Raw genomic sequence first — 17928 nt, 5'->3', positions numbered from 1 at the left:
GCCAATTGAGATCTTATGACTGCGGGCAAGAGATTCCCAGGGATCAGGTAAAAATACCATTATGCCAGACCACCTTTAAGTTGGCCATGAATCAAAGGAAACGCTTCTTGAGCAAGGAGGTTTGGGAAGATCTTTTTGTGGCAGCCAAATTAGTGATAACTGTAGGTTTTGGGAAATAGTTAATCAGCCATTTTTAATCCTGAGTCAGGCTCTCCGCCATCACAGCACAGTTTGCCAAATGTTTGGGTTAGACACTTTGAAGCTATCTATGAAGCTCCGAGCATAGACACTTCTGAATATGATGGCTCCCCCTTAACACCATCTTCTTGCAATTATACATTAGTTTTACATTTGGGTGAGGTGCGCAATGCAATAGATATGTTCTCTAAAAATAAAGCCCATGGTCCTGATGGGGTTCCGCTGGACTTCCTTAAGGTCCGACACTCATTTATAGGCTTCAATTGTTACTAACTACATAAATGCGGCCATCAGACACAAACTGCCGGCAGAGTGGGCTAACTCAAATATTATTCCGGTCTTTAAGAAGGGGTCTCCGGGAGACCCTCGTCGCTATCACCCCATTTTTCTCATAAACTCAGTTGAAAGCATAGTAGGGAGTGCGAGCCTTCAAAGGCTGAATTCTTGGGTTAGTGATCACCGGGTTTTATCAGAGACATATCTTGTGGGATGGTGGACAAATGGTGGACAAATGTGTAAATGTGTACCTTCTGCCCAAGAAATACACTGTGGCAAAAGAAGGAGCAATGCATTTATCTTTTATGGACTTAAGCTCTGCTTTCAACAGGGTAAATAGGAACAAGCTGTTGTCCCTCATGCTGGAAATGGGAATAGATAACAACATTGTTCTCTTTCTGGTGGACCTACACACCAATTTATCAGCCTCTGTAAGATATTGGGAGACAGGTACCAAGCACTCTCTGTTAAAGAGGGAGGGTCAGACAGGGTTGCATCCTGGCCCCCTTCTTGTTTATATTATATGTTAATAAATTGGAGCAGGTCTTGATAGATAGGGAAATGTGTTATGCCCACCATAGGCGGACGACCTGAGCCAGTCCTCCTCTGTGCAGATGATGCCTCTAGAACAGCACAGGGACTACAGCTGCTAATAGATAACTTTATCAATTACATGAACAGGTCGGATGTGCATACTAGCATTAAAAAGTCACACACTATGGTAATGGGTCCTAGATTTACTAAAAGTCGTACCCATTGGGTTGAGGGTAGTGTTTATCACCGGGGGTCACCCATATGTAGATATCCTATGTGACACATCCCTAAACTAGTTGCCCTTGGTTAGACATCAGAGAAATGCTTTTACTAGAATTATCACCTCAGTGTTGGATTTTGCTATGACACTAGGGATTAAAGGAGTGACAGCTATGATGGAAATCTAGAATGTAAAGTGTGTTTCCATAGCTGTGTATGGTAGTGACATGTGCGTGTATGGTAATACTAATGACCTACAGATTGAGGAGAATATATTATATAAATGCTTACTCTTGCACCCTCAAGCTATGGCAACGTTCATAATTCGCGAGGACCAGGAGGAAGATTACGTCTCAGATATTATTCAGCTGAGACCGTTGTTCTTATGGTTGTCAATATGGCTAAAACCAGAGCTAATTGTTTTCAAAGAATCTGTTTATTTATATTTACAGCATGTAAATGCACACAATACAGATATCAAAGAAGAATAAGAACAGGACCAGCAAGGCACTGCACTGCAACAAACAAATAATCAATGAAACAAGTCTGCCGTATCAGAGGACCTCACCCCACACCGGGGGTTGAGGACGAGGAGGAATGATCCATAATATCCCAGAGGGGGTGGGGAGAGGGTCCCAGGCAATGACAATCGCTCCAGAACCAATGTACCCTCACCAATCCTTTGCTAATGACCCAGATCGAACATAGAGGACGAGATACCCTCCTCAGCACCCTATTGGCAAGGCATAGCCATCCAAGCTCCCAAAGCATTCGACCCACATCACGGTAAGGTGGGGGCCCTCCAGGGCCAGTAGGGTTTGGCTAGGTCTGCAATCAATGCGCGGTCAGAGGTAACCATATCTCTGGGCAAACTTGGAGCATAATAGCCAACCACTGCGTCATCATTTCCTCCCAGCAGGTCTACCATTACACCCCGGATCTCCAGGTCCCGTACCACGTTATTGTCCAGTCTAACCTTCCAGAGCCGGCACTCTCCACCACCGCCCACTCCAAGAAATCGCCCCTCCACTTAACCTGTGTTGGAGGGGAGGACTAGCACAGTGGGTGGCGATGCACGTCTTGCCAGCACCAGTCCCAGCTGGGCAAATCTGTGCTGCATCTTGCAACCTTTCCTAGTGGAAGGCAATAGTCGCAACAGAGAGTGTCATAGTGTAACTCAGCTTTCACTGCCATCACTCTCCACACCTCTCGCAATACCTCCTCATTAAAGGGCCGCACCACCCTCCAGGCCACCGTAACATGGTCAAACGCAACTGGAGACACTCCACACCCAAGTACTCATCAGAGTGCATTGGGTAAACCCTATGCAGACATTGCAGAGTCAGGTATGCTCTATGCAAGTAGTAAAATTGTGTCAACTTAAACCTGGCATTGCTCGCCACCTCCTGCACCAGTGCCAGAGTATGCCTTCATTCTCCAGATCCCCACTCCAATTGTCGGGCATAGACGTTACATCTGTCTGCCTATTGTTCTTGAGGGCAGAATATTGGAGGGAGTTGAGACCCCTGGTTGAACTGGGGTCCATCATCGCCTGCAAAAATGTGCTATTCACTAGGTTCGTCTAGAATGGACGTTCACAGCTCCCGGGCCGTACGGGACATACTTGCATAATGCAGAAGTTGCCCCGGTCCTTTTCCAAAGTGGATCCCAACCTCCTCCAGGAACATAAAAGTGTCATTCAGAAATAGATCCCCTGCCCTTCGACAGCCACCCTTCACCAATCCTGAGACATTCCTAAAACCACATACGCGCAGGAATGAGCACAGCCACCAGATACAGAGAAACAGAGCATAGGGTGCTTGCCTTATAACAAAAGTCACATCCCTCTACCATGCTTGAGCAACGTGAGGGATAATAGAGGGAGTGCCAGCCAGGAGTCCACGGCCATGCTTGAGAAGTTTGGGGAGGTCGTCCATGGTGACTGAATCGTCCAATAACATCTTTTCCCAATTGGGATTTTCCTCGCACCACAGAGCAGCATACTGGGGCCCGCTAAATAGTATAGCTGAAGGTCCGGAAGGCCCAACCTGCCCTTGGCAATGTTCAGTTTTAAGACCACGAGGTGGACCCTCCTCCTCCCTGCCCACACCAAGGAAACCAACAACCCATCCAGCTGCGGAAACAAGGATGGTGGCTACACGCAGAACAAATTCTGCATGATGTAGAGGCACCAGGGCAACAGATCTATCTTACTCCGTGTTACTCCACCCATTACCTTCAACGGTAGCGTAGCCCAAAAGCGGATAGAAGCAGTGAAGCTATCCATCACCCTCCCCATATTTAACTCATATTGTTGGTTTTGGTCGTGCGTTATCTGCATGCCCAAGTAGCAGAACTGCCCAGTCTTCCAGGGTAGACCCATCTGTAGAAAAGCCAGACACATCAGTTCCAGCCAAGAATGCCAGTAGGAAAAGTACTGTCTTATGATGGTTGACATGAAAGCTTGACTCCCTCCCGAAAGTGGCCATAAGCCACAGGAGGCAGGGTACCGCGCTCTCCGGGTCAGTTAAGTACACCAGAGTGTCATCGCCATACATTGACACAACATGGGTCATGGCTCCCACTCATACACCACAGTGCATAAGCTCAGCCCTCAGATGTATCGCCAATGGCTCCATGGTGAGCACAAAGAGGAACAGGGACAGCGAGCAGCCCTGCCTGGTACCCCTTTCAATATTTAACATGCCAGAAACCACCTGTCCAGTACACACCCTCACACTGGGAGCTGCGTATAAAAGGTATACCCATGACAGGAATCCCAGACCCAGGCCCATCCGGGGCAAAACTTTCCAGAGGAAATCCCAGGACAGGCTATCAAAGACCTTTTTAATAGCCAAAGGTGACCAATGCTGCTAGCACCTCCATGCCCTGGGTGTCATGCTTCATATGGGAGAGCCACTGTAAGTTCATATTTGTACCTTTCCCCTGAATAAAGCCACATTGGTCACAGGTTGGTGACCACTCGGCCCAAACGCAACGCAAGCACTTTCACAAGTATTTTAATGTCCACATTAACCATGCACAGCGTTCGGTATGCACCGGGGTCATCCTGGTCCCTTCCAGGGTTTGGGAGCATGATTAGTAGGGATTCTTGCATGTGGACTGGTAATACTCTATTGGTGTCCTCCTCGCAGAGGGTTTCCAACAACCTAGGTAATAGGGAAGCAGAGTATGCTTGAAAATCTTCAACTGGAAGACCATCTGGCCCCGGACATTCCCCTTGGGCCTTGTCTCGGAGGGCCTCCTGAAACCAGAGCCAAAAGTTAACAGGATGGTCAGTAAGGATTGTTTGGAACTCAATCATGTTTCTCAAATACCCTGGGTCAGACATGTGATGGCTGGCTTTCATAAGCTTGGTCGTCCTGATCTATTTTATAGTACTGATGGTATAGTAAAAGCAGATAAAGTCTGGGTCAAAAACACCTTTGTCAAAAAAGAGGGATGAACGAGAAACTATTGCCTTGCTGAAACCATGTGTTAGGTCATATGTTATGTTACAGACCACCATATCAATTGAACAGTATTTATTACGTCATATGTCCAATACTCATCGAATGCTTTTGGCCAGCTTTTGATTGAATATGTTGCACTATTTGTTGCATTATCCAAAGGGCTGGTCAAGGGAGGAGGAATGCGCTCCCTGTCAATGCGATCTGCCCTTACACGATACTTTGCATTTTGTTCTGATTTGTCCTTTACAGACATTTGCGTAAGCTTCTTTTGAAATCCATACTGGTGGATAAACAAGTCAGACCAGCATTATTGTATCTGCAGATATTAAACAAACCTAATATTTGTTTTACTATTGCTTGTTTTTCAAGTGGTGCAGTTGAACTAAGGAGTGCTATGTTTTTAGATTGGTGAACTGTATTTATTGACTTTTACAGTTTTAACTTGTTTTAAACAGATTAAAGTTATTTGAACAAGATGCTGGTAAGGACACGAGCAATGATGCAGAGAAGTCCGGGATCTTCTGATAGCATCTCTGGAGTCTCATGTCCAGAGACTACAGACTTGGTCCACTTTGCTGATGCTAGTGCTAGTTCATTGTTACTGTAAAACATTTTAATGGTGCATCAGGTCTGTTGCTGAAGTCATGTGGAGCCCATTGTGAAGGTTGTTTTTGCTGTTTAGCTTGTCTCCTCAAAGACATCTCTTACAGGGATGTGGAATACTGTTGATGAACTTCTGATGTCTTCCTCTTGGCCCCTCATCTGACACTAGAATCCTTCAGTGGAGCAGTTCATAACTTGCATGTGAAGCTCAGTAGGCTTGTTGCCAATGGGATTGTGGGTGGTTGTGTTAGGTTACCATGTGTGCCAGGTGTGGGCTGCTGCAAGGCCACTGATGAGCCACTGCCTAGTCGCTCATGAGACACGTAGTGGTAATTGGCTAATTGCCAAGGCATGCTGAAGACTAGATCAGAAAACCAATGGAGTGAGCAGGTAGTCACTCATCTGCTGTCGCTGCAGAAAGTCATTTTTACTTCTTGGACTCTTGTCTGATGAGGTCAGTTGTGTAAAACATCATGATGATTATCGATGGCTTGCCCACAGCTTTGCTGAGGTTATTCCAGTTAGTTTACCGGTAACCAGATGTGCTTCATATTCCTGTGAATCTGAGCAGCTGGTGCTGAATGTTTTCAACTTGTGCAAGTCATTGGTGATTCTTGGGTGGTTTCCGTTATTTGCAAGGCAGCCGGGAATGGTGTCTCGACGGTTATGCTAAGAAGCAAGCAGTAGAGACTTTGTAGGGATGGGTGTTCGGCTTACCCCGCTGGGACTTCGCCAAGTTATTGTTGCAGAACATCGATGATCTGACTGTCATAGGTTTCTGGGTGCACTCAGAGTCAGTAGTATGCGTTGGGTATTGTGGTGGTGTTATGGCATGATCAGAGGCTGCTGCAGGATTCTTCATCCCTACTGTGATGGAATGGTCTTCATGTTCACCAGTGTGAACAGGCAGGTCTCTCCGTTCTCTTTCTTCTAGATGCTCGGGTATGTGTGCCTTTTTCATGAACAGGCTGAAAGCGCCTCTAGATGGTTGAATGTTGTTGGAGTAAATAGAAAAGGCTCCCTCTCACAGGGGCAAAACAGTCTGGTGTAGCGCTCAAGCCACCAGTTCTCTCTCTTCAGGGAGCTTCAGTTGAGTGATGGAGTACAGAAGCAGAGGACTGTGGTCTGATGCAGTTGACAAGTTATGGCTGTAGTAAGGGCAGAGACTTGATACAGCATTCTTGGGTGGCTATTAGAAGTGGCAAGTGGATTGTGGCCGCATCTGATAAAAGCAGGCATGCTAGGGTATTACAGAGGTGAGAATGGCAATGCCCCGGTGCGAATGGGAATGTTCGCTGTCACAAAGAGCTCAAAAGCTTGATTTGAGAGTGCTGAGCCACACCAAAAGTCCAGGACCTGAGGGGCACCAGTTAGGGGGTGGTAAAATTACCCAAAATACTGTTATTGAAGCTGGTTTTTTTTTATCAGTTTGACTGTACCTTCCAGTTTGGAGTTGTGTTTGTTGGAATGGGGAGTATCATGTGAGAAATTGGGTTACTGCTTGACTGGGGTGCGAGCCCTAATCAAGCAGCAACCACAATCCTTGTCAGGGTAAGGCACAAGCAAACCCCCAATTAAACCTGTGCTCAACCCCCAAGTAGCTTGGCATAGAGCATACCAAGCTTAACTTAGAGGCAATGTGTAAAGTATTTGTGCAGCACCTCAAACATAGAGTAAAGTGAAAAGTGAAAATAACACCCAAAAAGCATAAAGCACCAACCGCGGCGATCTGGTCACGCTGTACTTGGTCAAAGTCAAAAGTTCAGGCTGACCATGATAGAGCGCAGGTCAGATACAGACCCAGATTAGCCCCACTGAAGGTTTACCTTCTCAAGTTTTGTGCCAAGAATCCCGTTTGTGTTGGAGTGCGTGGTGGGGAGCAAGGAGAGCACTGTGGGTGGTTGTCAGCATGGCGTGAAGAGCAAGATGGGCGGGCTGGTGGCGGTCACCCGCAAGCAGCCAAAGCTGCTATGCAAAGAGACAGGCTGTGGTGGCTTGCACTGATTTCCGGTGCGAATGGCATTGTCCTGGTGCGAACTGGCATGATTGCGGTCAAGAAGAGCTCAAAAGCTTGATTTGAGCATGCTGCGTCACACCAAAGGTCCAGGACCTGAGGGCCACCACTTAGGGTGTCAGGAACTCGCTGCAGCTGGGTCCAGTAGCTGGTTGCTGAGCCTTTTATTTTCCTGAGGCTTAGATCAGTAGGCCAGCAGACTAGCCCTTGGAGTCACTCTGGGGTCCTGGGTTCAATGGAGTTGCAGGTTTGGTTCTTCTTCCTCAGGCAAGAGGGCATCTGGTCAGCACAGCAGGGCAGCAGATCCTTTAGAGCAGCAGTCCATAAGAGTGGCAGTCATTGTAGCAGCACAGCAGTCCTTCTTCCTGGCAGAGTATTCACAAGTCAGAAGTGTAATGAAGTGGTGGTGTCTGAGGTCCAGTATTTAATCACAATTGTGCCATTGAAGTAGGGAGAAGCTTCTAGAGTCAGGCCTTTTAAGTGCACAGTAGCCCTGCCTCTCCCACCCATGCTCCAGACTAACTACAGTGGGTGTGCAGCCCTTTGTGTGAAGGCAGGACACAGCCTATTCAAGTGTGAGTGCCCAGCATCTCCCTCCTATCCTGCCAGTGATGGCCCATCCAGTAACAACTAAGCTCCCCATTGTGTATGGCTGTTCAGGAGGAATACACAAAGCCCATCTGTCAGCTATGCCCAGTCATATGACCCAGAGACAGGCTTCAGGCACCTAATGGCTCAGGCAAGTAAATGCCAACTTTCTTAAAGTTGCATTTTCAGAATTGCAATATAAAATCTGACTTTGCCATTTTAGGATTTTAAATTGTGATTCTAGAGACACCAAACATGAACTGTTCGTCGCTTCCCATTTGGAAATTATACTTATGAAATGTGATAAGGCAACTCCAGTGTTATCCTATGGTAGAGATAGACCTTGCAGTAGTGAAAAACAAATTTGAGTTTTCCAATACCATGACGTGTAAAACTTAAAAGTACATGTCCTACTTTTTAAATACAGTACAAATAAGTTTATAGATACTGGTGCAAGTTTGCTTTAAAGTACATGTTCTACTTTTTAAAAACAGTGCACCCAGCCCTCAGGGCTGTCCAGGGCCTACCACAGGGGGAACTTATATGTATTAAAAGAAGTGTTTAGGCCTGGCAAAAGGTTTATTTGGCCAGGTCAAAATGACAGTTTAAAACTGCACATACAGATGTGGGTCCCGTGATCGCCATGCCAATGGATTCAGGCTATCCTGGCTGATATGGGGTGATCCCCTGAATCCAGTCCTTGCATGCTTGTTTCCGGTCCAGGGAGGACCTGGCTTGACAATTCAGGCTGGACGGTTCCCATGGATAGCAGTGTCAAGACTGATGTGCATATGACTGGGTCCAAACTGGAATGGCTTGGTGAACAAAAGAACTATGGATTTAGGCCCAAATCTCTGACTGAGGGCAAGTGTTTGACATTGTTCAGCATTCCGTCCATCAATTGTTCTTTTTGCAGACCCACTAGTATCATTTAATTTACAGGCCCTGGGCACATATAGTGCCACTTAACTAGGGACTTACTAGTAAATTAAATAGGCTAATTGTGAATAAGCCAATGTTGCCATGTTTTAAGGAGAGGGCTCAAGCACATTAACACTGGTTTGCAGTGATAAAGTGCAGGGAGTCCTAAGGCCAGCAAAAACAAGGTCAGCAAAAACAGGAGGTCTGAAGGGAAAATGTTAGGGGAAAACTACGCCTCGGATGCTAGGTCTAACATGGTATTTCAGCATGTTATGTTTTCCCATCATCAACATGTGAAATTTAGAATCTGCCTGGTGCTTTTTTCCTCCCACAAACATATACATACCATGAAAAGAGAAATAAATGACCTAGAATCTGCATAACATGCCAAATAACTCAAGAGATTGATTACTGCCATTATGTCAGCTAATGTTCTTTCCATCCAAAGCTCTATTATGTGAATGCAGAAGTAAAAACAGTGAAAATGCGATCAAACACCACAAGGTGAGAGCTGCTATCCACTTTGACCTGCACTCACAGCATGGGCAGCTGCTGGTGGACCAGGGGGCGTGTTCTCTTCCAGTTTACATGCCCACTTTCCTACACAATGTCTTCTTCATTTGTTGTGGTAAAGTTTAGTAAGAGCAGTATAGGACTGATAAGTTTAAATCTTATTAAAGGGTATGAGAGGATGGTGTTAAATTTCAAGGTACATATTTGTGCTTAAATACTGGTATTGCATTTATTTGTACATACTGGTAAATACTTGTACCAGTATACAGATGTATATGGTTTATTTGTGTATTCCAGTATGTACATGTACTAGTTTCTGTTGGCACATAACAGTGCTCACTTGTATTGTGTCCTGATAAATGTTGGTCCATGTTTGTTAGCACATAATGATGCTTACGTCTATCAGTATCCTGATAACTGGAACACGCTGAAACTAGTATACAGGATTATTTGTGGCCCTACTAGTCCATATGAACTCTTACTGTTATGAGTATGCTGTTCCTTCAGTACTATTGTGCGTCTACATACTACCAAACCCCTTGTATAGTGCCCAGTACTGTTACAGGTTTGCTGGTATACACTGATACCATTGTAATGGTACATATTGGTCAATACGGTTGGCAGTGTCCTATAGCACACATTTTTCAATAGTGATACCACATTTTTCAATAGTGATACCAATATATTGGTATATACTGCTTCAATATGTGTCACCCACGACGTTCACTTTGCTTGAATAAAGAATATCTTAGGATCCTTTCTGTTCTGTGAAACCACATATGTGCCTTAGACTACCATGACTTTGGGACTATTTCTGTTGTTATCACTCCCCATTACATATCCACCAACATTAATGACAAGTGTCAAAACAAATCTCTGCACACTGTGTGTATATATCATCTTCGTTTTTCTCAGATTTGATCATATACTGTCAGGAAAATCTACAGGAGCATGAAACATGGAGCGTCTCTTTGGAGTGTTGAAGCTCAAAGACCCACGCTTCTCCACTTGGTCCAACTTCATGCTGTCATTATGGCTTGTCACAAACCTCATATAAGTTTTCCTTCCAGGGTGTGCCCGTACGATCCCTGAGCTATGTTTATATGTGTCTATTCAGTAGTAACTCCCTCAGACAGTGGTGGCAACGGTGCTCTCGCTTGCAGAGCACAGCGGTATGTTTATTGCTCATGTGCCACACATCACACATAGATTCACTGCCACTGGTGTACATTCACTTACATTGGTCTAGATTCCCCAGTAGAACTTACGAAATCCCATCTAATTGCAGTGTTTTTATCATTAGAAGACAATTTTCAGTAATCTACCAACAAGGTAATTTTAGGCTGTCAAATGTGATTTATGGAACGCTCAAAAATGAAAAGGTTTTTCGCCTTCGGCTAAAAATTAGATTTCCAAGCTGCAGGCATTTCTTTCAGCCACTGAACTGAATTTGAATATGAATTGCATGTTTGGGGCAGTTTTCAAATTTTCTTTATGCTGTAATAATATTTTCGAAGAGAAGAACCGTCTTTGTCTCAAATTAGAAAGGTAACTGCAAAGGGTAAAAAGGTTTTTTTAAATAAAAGAAAGAAAAACATAGTTCTTTAGCAATTCGGACTGGTCGTACCTGGCATCGGGCATTTTCCTGGGAGACTGAAGGGGTGGGAGGCTGGTTTTGTTACTGGGAGCCCGTTTTGCAGCAGTGCTGCATTATCGACCCCAAGTAACACAATTAGCAGGACTGTCCAGCACAATGACTCGCTTCTCACTCTCATTGCAGAGTTCCTTGTATATCCAGCAGTTTTCAGGCAACAATAAAAGTGTCGAGTGATATCTCTGGTGGTTTATCTTCCTGCTGGAGAGAGATCAGAGTTTTGTCGATTAGTAGTTTTGACTTATGTAATGTAGTGCAGAGGGTTAATATGCCTGCGGCAAAGAACGGGTACCATACAGATCACAGAATTGTGTTTGAATGTGCATACTTCAGTGGGTTACTGCTCTTGTCACAGAAATCCTTTAGTTACTTGCAGCTCATAAATTACATTCGTAATAAATCTAGCTCAGTGAGCTATGCACTGCAATCACAGAGCTGCATGCAAACTGCATGGGTTGGTTCGAAAGTTATGTTTTCTCCCCAGTCTTTCATTATCCTAATGCTGCTGAAACGGGTTTTTTTGGTAAAAATTCATTCGTATTAGTAAATCCAAAAACGCCTACCCGTATGGCTGGCATGTAAATCCTACGCCTTGGATTCCGTTTTGTCTTACCAAACATTTTCTAAACACTGATTTACACAAGTATGATTCATTGTCTCTGTATGTGTGTGTGATGTAAAGTGCTCTGACTCCCTACACTGGTATGAGAAGTGCTGTAAAACAAGTGAAATACATTTGAGCAGGGCTGTGTAGCGATGAGGGGCACTGTTGGAGGGTGATAGTGAGGGAATCATTGAAGGGCGCCAACACAATTGTCGTATCCTGGTTCCCTGTAGGGTTATCATTTACCTGTGCTCTAAAAGCTAATAGAATTGAATATATAATGAAAATGTGCTGTAGAATGGACCATTTTTGAATTTATGCCCAACATTTTCTTGAGGTAGATACTCTTTTGGCATATAAGTGAACACAGCACTATCTTCTCCGTTTTGAAAACACTCGCAACATTGTACCTGCTGTCCTTTTCTGCTCTAATGGTGTTTAAATGATGCATTTTATCGCCACTTTTCCAGCTATGGATAATGGATTAAAACAAAGATTTAACGAGCGTGCTCATGTATTTGTGATTATTAATTAGGGCCAGACAATCTGCTGAGTGCAGCTGGCTCAGCTTCCCTTGAGGCTTGGGCATTTATGCGTCGATGCAAAGTCAGTGTAAAGGGGTGCCTGCTCCCACATTTACTCCTTCTTTCCCACATTTACTCCTTTTTTTCGCATAGGCTTTATTGTGATGACTGCTCAGTCTGACATTCCTCATCACAGAAGGTTGTGTCATTGTGTGGCGCAGATGAGGATTTTTTTTAATATTGTAATACTGACGCCTCTGAGGTCTAAGCTTAGGAGCTCTCTGTTCCACATCAGTTGTTGTGAAATATCACTCATACTTTCATATCATAGCATTATTCGAGGTATTTATTAAGAATGGTTAATATATTTGCACCTCCAGTTACTAATTTTTATATTTTTGCATTTCTTTATGTGGTTGTGACAAACTGTCGATAATTAGGGTGTTTCGCCGCAACTGCTCTAGCTGCAAGGACCTTCGCACTGCGAAGCGACTAATGATTATTTACTACTGTTCTTCGTTACAGTTATCACTTCTACTGAGAAGCAACCCACACGTTGAAAAAACCTTGGCTGGAGGTGTAAGGGACCAACTGGAGGCATTGCCACACCTAGAGCTGAGGTATGTACTCCTACCTATAGTGTTGAAATGTCATGAAACTGATCTGCCTTTAGACTTTTGAGCGTCAAACGCAGTCACACATCTAGTTTTCTGGATTTTTTTGCGTGAGACAAGCTACTACTAGATTACCTTCCACCTATGGCTAAAAGGCAGGAATTGTAAGAATTCTCTACCACTAGATTACCTTCCACCTATGGCTAAAAGGCAGGAATTGTAAGAATTCTCTACCACTAGATTACCTTCCACCTATGGCTAAAAGGCAGGAATTGTAAGAATTCTAACAATTACTTAACTCATAGCTGAGTCTAAACAAAAATGGGTAGTGACTAAAATTGTATTTTTGCGAAGGTCAGCCATTTTACTGAAATATTTAGCTTTTTAGTTCCTTAGAAATTTATGGCTAAAAACAGCTCTCTATTCTAATGGAATAACATTTAAATCAGACCGTTAATCATGTACCACATATTTTGCCCAGACCGCGGGTGTAGGGATCTATGCAGACAGATGTGAAGGGATGGCTTGTCCACCATATCCTCCAGCATCCACTTAACATGAAGAGGCTTGAGTCGCAGTTTGATTTTTGATGAGAGGAAGCATCCACAATAGTAGCCTCCAGATATCACTGTTCTTTTTATGTTGGGCGGAAGTAGCGGGTCTCAGTCACTGAAATGGCTTCTAGTCTTCAGGTCAGAGGGCTGATTGCTGTCAACAGAGCTTTAAAAAAAAACATATTTTGAGTACTTTATTATCTTATCCGCGTGTCATCTAAGACACTTACTAAATCCAGAGGACCGTGGGAGGCTGGCTTTCTTAAGATACTGTCAAGTAGAGATGCTCTCTTCTTACCAATCTTTCCTGGCTTTACTGGGTTATAAAAGGTTTCAAATGTTCTGCCGCCAGCTGTTTATTTTGATTCTGTGCATAGTTATAGCACTACCTGGAAAGTAGGTAAAAAAATAAAACACTTCCCACTCTGAACCTTATCCCAAATCACAAGAAGGAAGTGAGGTGACAGAGCCCGACAGATACATTTGATATTTGATATTTTTTAATTTATATAGCGCCCAAATCACCCCGTCAGGGGTATCTCCGTGCTGGGGCAACGTGCTACAATCAGACGAACACACCTCAGAAAAGATAAGTCTTTAGCAGCTTCCTGAAATGTCAGAGGTCCTGGCATTTGCGTAAGTAGAGGGGAAGTTTGTTCCAGAAAAGAGGGGCAAGGTAAGTAAATGCTCGGCCACCCATGCGTGCTTTTTTAATTCTCGGGGTGCAGAGAAGTAATTTGGATCCTGACCGAAGGGGCCTAGAGGGGGAATACCTTACCAGTTTGTCAGACTGGTAGTTGGGACCCAGGTCATTGAGAGCTTTAAAAACAGTGCAACAGAGCTTGAATTTCACCCGTTTCTGCTCAGGGATTCCAGTGGACTTTATTTAGAAGCGGTATAGAAGCCGTTCTGGGAGGGGCATTCACTACTAGGCGGGCTGCAGTATTCTGGACTACCTGCAATTTGTCCAAAGAAGCCTCATTGGCCAAAGTCAACAATGCATTGCAGTAGTCCAGTCGGCTCAGCACTAGAGCTTGCATCATCGTTTTCCATGTGGCGGATGGTAAAAAAGGTTATACTCTTCTTAGGAGACTGAGATTGTGAAAACAAGTTCCCGTAGTGGTAGTGGCATGTGCTTCAAGCGACAGTTTCTGGTCAATGCGGACTCCCAGATTCTTGAGCACTGTTTTCGGGGTAGGGGCCGAGCCCAATTCCTCAGGCCACCAACTGGGTGTCCAGCTTACTGCCGCACCTCCAAATAACATGATTTCCAATTTCTCGGCATTCAGTTGGAGGAAATTGACCCTCATCCAGGCAGCAATGGTCTTCAAGCCCTCCGAAAAGATGAGTTGGATATTAGGACTGGATATATCAAAAGAGAGTAAAAGCTGGGTGTTGTCAGCATAAGAGACGGGACTAAACCCTAGAGTCCTCATTAGTTTCACCAGGGGAGTAACATAAATGTTAAATAAGGTAGGGCTCAAACAGGAGCCCTGTGGTATTCCCTTGGTTACTTTAGTGGTCTTGGATTGAAAGGTGCCTTGATTGTTTTTGATTGTATTAAAATATTTGTTTCCATCATACTTCAGAATTACCAAAAATGTGCTTTGTTTGTGCTTTCTCAACTACTGATAACATTTGAAATATTTGTAGAGTTCATTTATAGATATTTACATTTTGTTTTGTGTTAGAAAGAAAATGATATCCTACAGCCTTTCCTTTCACACTCCCTGTACCTCTTCAGGATTGTCTTTTACTTCAGTTTATAAAAAACCTGTCTGAGTTCTGTCAGTTAGGAAATTTGCCAGCCATTTCAGTGCAGCCCCTTGAACCCCGATGTCCTGAAGTCTCTCAAGTAGTATTTGGTGTGAGATGGTGTCAAATGCCGCCGATAGGTCAAGCAGCACTAAAAGTGCTGCCTGACCCTTGTCCAGTGCCATTCTGATGTTATCCATTACTGCTATTAGGGCGGACTCGGTACTATGCCAGGCCCGGAAACCTGACTGGGAGGCATCCAGTCAATGCAAGGTTTCTACAAAATCAGATAAGTACTTGTTAATGTGTTTTTCCAGTAACTTACTCTGAAGGGGGAGCAGGGAAATGGAGCTATAGTTAGACAATTCATCCATGGGGGCTTTGAGGTTTTTCCGTATAGGAACAACTTGTGCTGCTTTCCATTCAAGAGGGAGTCTGCCATCCCTGAAGGAGCTATTAAGGATGGTGCAGATGGGAGTGACAAGTTGCTTGGCAAGCAGGAAGTTGATCTTTGCAGGGATCACATCTAGGGGGGAACCGGATTTCACTTTTGTTAAAAGAGATTCTATCTCTTCAGGTGTAAGTGATGGGAAGTTATTCAATTGCGCAACATTGGCAGAGGTTGCCAAGCGATCTGTAGAGGGATCATTATGAGTACCACTGGCAGCGATTATCTTATAGTAGATTGAGTCTATTTTCTAGATTAAAAAGGTCGCTATGTTGTCACACAGAGATTGAGAGGGAGCCTCTTCAGTGTCACAAGCCTTAGGATTTGTAAAGGACTTCAGGATTTGATATAGAGCCCTTGAGTTGTTACTGGCCTGCTCTAGATGTTTCGCAATGTACAGTTTGCATGCAGACTTAAAATTTTTATGGTATGAGGTCAGCGTGACTTTTAATTTCTCTTTATCCTGTACATTGTGAGAACACCGCCATTTCTGTTCCAATTTGTTACATTGGCTCTTTTCAGTCCGAAGGAGAGGGGAATACCAACTGGTTTGAGGGTGTCTGGGAGGGTAGTTCTGCTGTTTCAGAGGTGCTAAATGATCAACAGTAGATTGTATGGTGGAATTGAAGTGAGCCAACTGTTCTTCTACACTACCGACGTCAGTGTCAGTGTTCCAGAAGCAGAAAAGAGTCTGGAATTGGTCAGGATTAAGTTTATGCCATTGTCTGTACCAGCGCATGGCGTGGGTATTAAGGGTGGAATGATTTCTGGGACACCTGATTTGGAAATCGATCAGAGAGTTGTGGAAATATGGATTTTTCCGATCAGTTATGTCCCCTATCTTGGACCCCAACGGTTTCATGTATGAATCACAAGTACATGTATGTTCCCTCCAGTTCCAGTTATAAAGCCGCAAACTCATGTGCGTCCACCGTCAACATGTCCTCTGTCAGATCCGCCATGAATAGGCTGGATATTCCATTCCTAAGTATGAAAGGCCACCGGCTTTATACAGTTCACTTATGCCATTTTACAAGTCCAGGCAAGTAGGCCCTGATTCTGTCATCAAGCTTTTCTTTCTTTCTGTCTCTGAAGCTCCAGTCTGAGCCTGCATTTGTGACCATGAACTTTGTCTCATTCCCTGCGCGGCTCACGATGCCTGACATCAGCCTGTTGCCTGCCAAGAAACTGTATTTCACCTTCGAAATTATCTGCTCCGCTCCCTGCCCAATGCATTCCTGTCTAGTAGTTTAAGTAAACATTCTCCCAGCTACCGAGCAAAGGCCCGGCTTCTCTGTCTTTATGCAAGTAATTCATAGCCCTGTTACTATGGAAGATTCCTGCCCTCGCATCTAGTGTAGACACTTAGACGCTTGTACACGCACTAACAGTCAGTATAGAATAAGATTCTACTCCAAGAAGGCCTCTCTTTTGGATAACATAGTTCTTTAAACATAGGATGTTAGATATGATTTGGGATTAGGTTGACTTGACCCTCCAGACATCTGTCGCCACATGTAGAGCTAAATGTCAAATCCCCTTCACCCCCTAGTCGCACGTCAATCACACGTCATGCTGCTGTGCGCGCATTTCTGCCAAGTATTTCTGCTGACATTGCGAAATTCTTTCATGGAACCACCCTATTATGACATCACACCTGATGACGTTCTTTAGTCACACCCAGTTACACCTACTTTTGCTACACTATCAATTGTTACGCCTCTTGCATTTGCTTCACTGTAATGCCTATTGTATAAAAGTGATTAATTATCAATAATGTATGTACTTCACTTCCTGAACCTTCGTGGTGATGGAACTTGGAGCAACCGATTCGAATCGTCCATTGGAATAAAGCCCATTCCGAACCTCTAATACCACGGATTCTGCCTCTTATTTATTGAGCTATCTTTATTATGTTCTGTATCAAATTAAGTCCCGGTAATTAAATTATTTACCACATGAATGGCGCCCGAATAGGGACACTTTCTCATCTCACGCGCCGGCGGTGCGTTGCAGGCCCGGTCTCCTGCCACAGCTGGACGGACAACAACGCGTACCAGCAGGATTTCCTGTATCTCCCTCCGGTCAAGCGGGGGCGACTGAGGCTGCGATCAACACCCAGACGAGGCGGTGAGAAGTGCGAAGTATCCCGACCAGAGTCTAGCTGAGAGAGCAAGATCCGAGGTATACAGAGGCCCACCAAGTTTCCGATGTCCCGAAGTGTCCGAAGTTTTCGAGTCGAGTCCAGTCCGGTCCAGTTCAGTTCAGTTCCGTTCCGAGGCCTTCCGTTCCGAGCTACCCGGTGAGTACCATTACTGGGGAGGCGTTCTGACGTGCACATAGGTTGTGCCGGTCAAGACGGGTTTGGGTACACAAATCCGGTCTGCACTGTTTTAGCAGTGTATCAGTACTGTTTAGCAGTATATCTAGTATATC

General features: G+C 44.5%; 1 protein-coding gene across 12 annotated transcripts in view; it reads left to right on the top strand.

Annotated features, from left to right (window-relative positions):
- NRCAM (neuronal cell adhesion molecule) overlaps positions 1-17928 on the top strand; it is a 971555-nt gene that overhangs the window by 348615 nt on the left and 605012 nt on the right. For all 12 annotated transcript variants that reach the window (XM_085653084.1, XM_085653089.1, XM_085653092.1 and 9 more), the window contains exon 3: positions 12647-12741. The gene's annotated coding sequence lies outside the window, so the exon portion shown is untranslated. The remainder of the gene's footprint in view (positions 1-12646; positions 12742-17928) is intronic.

The sequence above is a fragment of the Triturus cristatus genome, chromosome 4_1 (genome assembly GCF_964204655.1).
Source record: "Triturus cristatus chromosome 4_1, aTriCri1.1, whole genome shotgun sequence".
Classification (NCBI taxonomy): Eukaryota; Metazoa; Chordata; class Amphibia; order Caudata; family Salamandridae; genus Triturus; species Triturus cristatus.
The sequence above is the reverse complement of the archived record's forward strand: the minus strand, read 5'-3'. Positions and strand labels throughout refer to the sequence as shown.